Source organism: Macaca nemestrina, chromosome 14, assembly GCF_043159975.1.
Source record: "Macaca nemestrina isolate mMacNem1 chromosome 14, mMacNem.hap1, whole genome shotgun sequence".
In the NCBI taxonomy this organism is placed as follows: Eukaryota; Metazoa; Chordata; class Mammalia; order Primates; family Cercopithecidae; genus Macaca; species Macaca nemestrina.
In genome coordinates this window covers 62,607,764-62,612,172 of record NC_092138.1, presented here as the reverse complement: position 1 = coordinate 62,612,172, position 4,409 = coordinate 62,607,764, and the positions used below count along the sequence as shown (strand labels likewise).

The 4,409-nt window shown below is 43.3% G+C and overlaps 1 protein-coding gene across 1 annotated transcript in view; it reads left to right on the top strand.

Moving 5' to 3' along the window:
• Positions 1–4,409, top strand: part of LOC105485653 (aprataxin) — a 99,734-nt gene that overhangs the window by 6,626 nt on the left and 88,699 nt on the right. The gene's annotated exons all lie outside the window — the stretch shown is intronic.

The window sequence follows — 4,409 nt, the reverse complement described above, 5'->3', positions numbered from 1 at the left end:
ATAGCATTTATGCAAATATGTATACTGTATTATAAACATGGAAGGCAATGCTTTCTTCCAGAAGGGTTCACAGCCACTTCTAAGGATACAACAAGTAAACAGAGATAATAGACCCCAAGATGCCATACATTAAAAGTGTGGAGAACGAAGAAAGTAAAAACATGGGTAGTAACAAAATGGAACCAGAGACAAAGCTAAAATGCACAGAAGAATGACCTTCACATTTGCTGCAGCTGGGCCATGAATTTGTCTCTAAGCTGACAACCTCATTGGTCCCACAATTCGTGATATCTGAAGATAAAACATAAATCCAGTACTCTGGAGAGGTAAAACTATTCCTGGAATGGAGATCAGATTGGAATGTCTCCCAGGGATGCTTATAAAGAGCACATTGTGTTATGTGAGGAGCAGTGTCCTTGACAGTATCCCTGACTGGGTGACCAGTACAGAGGGATGCCTCTGATGGAAGCACAACAAAGGGCAATTTGCTGAGCTACAGCAATGCTTCTAGGGTGACTGTCTTGGTGATCATGGCTTAACAATGTTTTATCTCCAGCACCTAGTTTAGTAATTGGCATATAGCACGTGTCAAGAAGTGTTTGTTGAGTGAATGTCTAATGGACAAGACCTAGTTTAAGGACTCCCTCTAGGGCGACTCCCCTGATTACCAAGACCTGGTGTTCTGCTCCCCAGCTATGCATCCTTTTATTAAGAACTGTAGCTCCCCAGCTAGGCATACTTTTGTTAAGGATGTCCTGCTCCCCAGCTAGGCATACTTTTGTTAAGGATGTCCTGCTCCCCAGCTAGGCATACTTTTGTTAAGCTGTTAAGTGGTACAGCTGTGGAATATTTTTTCTACTGTTGGGTTAAACTGCCATTTTCTACCACCTACCATGATTTCTAATAAAGTGCCCTTTAGATATTTTTGTGTTAAATTTCCCTCATCTTCTTCAAATATGGGAGTGAGGCCAGGGGTGTTTGTACATACTTGCTGATGGTGGCTAGTGGTGGTGCGTCAAGAAAGTCCTGTACTTACCACACTGAGAGGTCAATCCTCAGGTAAACTTATGAGTGCTATTGGCTTAGAATCCTACATCCAGGTTGTCCCTCGGAGCAGAGGCAGGGCTGGTAATGGTGCCAGGGTAGACCTTTGCCATCAGTTTCTGTGCTGAGCATTGGGAAGACCTAGACACAGGCCACAGTAGTACCAGCATTAAAAGGGACTCTGCACTAAATTAGCAGCTACCGACTGGGGCTCTTTCCACTCCTCTTGGGAGATTGGGGTTGGGTTGAGTGCATAGGTTGGAGTTGTTATTTTTAGCTGCCAGAGTTAGAGCCCTAGGGGTGAGGCCTGATGTAAAAGTCCTTCTTCCTGGTGGTTGCCCCGACCTGTCATTACTGACTTTCATCTCCCTGTTATCACTCACATTGAAAAGGCATTTTGAAGCAGGATCTTGGTCCCATGAGCAGCTTTCTACCTGCCTAGTCATGATGATGTCTTCATTGTGAAGAAGTTGTGATGAAGATAACTGTTCATCTTCTGTTGTGTAACTTTACCTTTTTCTTTCTTCAACAGCAATGGCACTGTCAGATCTAGGACAGGAAACTGGGAAAGGCACTGTAGTAGCTAACAATACGAATTCTGGAAACTGAATCCTGGCCCCACCACAAACAAGTTCCTTATTTTTTCTGTGCCTCAATTTCCTTATCTGTAAAATTGGATCATAATAGTATCTAGCTCATAGAGTTATTGTGAAGAGTAAATGAGTTAACATGTACGAAGTGTGCAGAAGAGTATCTACATGTAAATAAACATGTAAATGTTTCCTAATAATAATAATGGTCATAGAAATCACTATCCTATTCAAACAGAGGAAATAGTAGACCTAGTAAATCAACATTACATTGATTTACTAAAATATTGATTGAGTACCTACTATATGTCAGGGTCTTTTCTAGGTCAGTAAAACAATGTTGACCGTGACAGACACAATGCCTTTTCTCATGGGGCTTACGGATGAGTGGGGCACAGGCATTAAACTAACATTTACACAAGTATATAAGGCAACTCTTCTATTAGGAAGTTGAGCCTTGACCCAGATTTCAGACAGTCTTATGACTTCCAGAACATGGTAGGAATAGTGCCCTCACCCTTTTTTAAAAAGGGAGTGTTCGGGTTATCTAATGCTGTTTAGCAAGCTGCCCTCAAAATTGGTGACTTAAGGTAACAATCATTTATTTGCTCAGAATTCCGCAGTTGGGGCAGGGCTTAGCCTGGGTAGTACATCTCTGTTCTGTGTAGCAACTGCTAGGGTGGCTTCCCTAGGGCTGGAGGACCGACTTCCAAGCTGGGTCAGTCATATACTGGCTGTTACTGGCTGGGACCTCAGTTCTCTTTCATGTGGCTAAGTTGGGCTTACAGCATGGCAGCTGAATCCTTTGAACAGCGCACCCCAAGAGGATAGGCCACAATGTGTAAGCATTTATTAAGGCTCTGCTTGCATTGTGCTTGTTAATGTGCCATTGGCAAAAGCCAGTCACTTAGCCAAGTCCAGTCGATGTGGAAGGGGACTACGCAAGGGTAGGAATTCTGAAAGGTACGAGAATCAATTAGGTCTACTAAAGTAATTGGCTACCACAGAGAGAAAGGCTAAATATACATTTTCTAAAAAATTTTATGTTTTTTTTTTTCTTTAATCACATATGCTATATCCTCTCTCTCTAAAATATCCAAGAAGTCACACAGGTTGAAAGTAAGGTCTCTTGTGAATCAAAGCCCTTTGGAGAGTGGTTAAAATTTTTGTTATAGGCCTCATAATTTAGGAGCAATATTATTCTATGAAAGCAGAAGTTTTACTGTGGTTAAAAGTATAGTGAAGACAGTTGATGAAATTGTATTATTTTGACATAGAGAGCTGGAGCTTTGCTTGTGAAAAGAATGACAAAGTAGGAGTGTCTCAGGGTTGTCTGAATGGTGTAAATGTGTAGACATTCAAATTTGTTGTCAAGAGGAACCAAACCATGCTCAGGGAAATGCCAGTGGACGTCCAGTCTGAAGTGCAGTAAGAAAGACAAGTGGGAGAAAGCAGCAATGCAATATTGGAAAGACTAGCAGTAAGGGGACTGCAAGTTCAGGAGAGTGGAACAGCTCAGCGCTGAGGCTGTGAAAGGTGAGCGTGTGCTGCAGCTGTCCTCACTAGACTGAAAGCTCCTTAACGGGAGGGGCTGTGTCTGGCTTGTTGACTCAACATGGACCCCACTGCCTGACACAGAGAAGGCACTCTAAGTGTTTGATGAATGGATACAGTTTAAAGAAATGCAGAATTGGAAACCATTCCCTCTCTTTAAGATCCTGGTGCCATAAAATAATTAGAGTAAACTTTTAAAAAATATGGCACGCCACTGATTAAAATCCTTTAATGGTTCCTCATTTCACCCAGATATCCACATGACTTTCTTCTTCTTTCAGGTGTGTGCTTAAGAGAGGCCTTCCACACTACCAAGACATTCTCACCATTTTTTTTTCTTTTTTTTTGAGACAGAGTCTCATTCTGTCACCGAGGCTATAGTGCAGTGGCACAATCTCAGCTCACTGCAACCTCTCCCTCTCAGGTTCAAGCAATTTTCATGCCTCAGCCTCCCAAGTAACTGGGATTACAGGCATGCACCACCACGCTCTGCTAATTTTTCTCCTTGTTAGTAAAAAAGGGGTTTCACTATGTTGGCTAGGCTGGTCTTGAACTCCTGAGCTCAGGCAATCCACCTGCCTTGGCCATCCAACATGCTGGGATTACAGGCATTAGTCACCGCACCCAGCCATCCTCACCACTTTCTGTATCCCACTAATTTTTTCTTTGTAGCATTTACCCTCACAAGACCTGTATCTTTCTTTGCTTATGGTCTGCTTCACCTGTTTAGATTGTAAGCTCCTTGAAAGCAGGAACTTTTTTTTTTTTTTTTTTTTTGAACGAAGTTTCGCTCTTGTTGCCCAGGCTGGAGCACAATGGCATGATCTCAGCTCACTGCAACCTCTGCCTCCCAGGTTCAAGCGATTCTTCTGCCTCAGCCTCCTGAGTAGCTGGGATTACAGGCACCTGCCACCACGCCCGGCTAATTTTTGTATATTTAGTAGAGATGGGGTTTCACCATGTTGAGCAGGCTGGTCTTGAACTTCTGACCTCAGGTGATCCACCCACCTCAGCCTCCCAAAGTGCTGGGATTACAGGCGTGAGCCACCACGCCCGGCAAAAGCAGGAACTTTGTTTTGTTCACCGTGGTAGCCCCAGCTCCTAGAGTGATTCCTGACATGTAGAAGTTGCTCAGAGTTGAATGAATGAATGAATGTACCAGCCAATGGAGAGCTAGAGTTGCTTTGGTTTCATCTGACTGGAGGCCAAGGCCCTGAGATT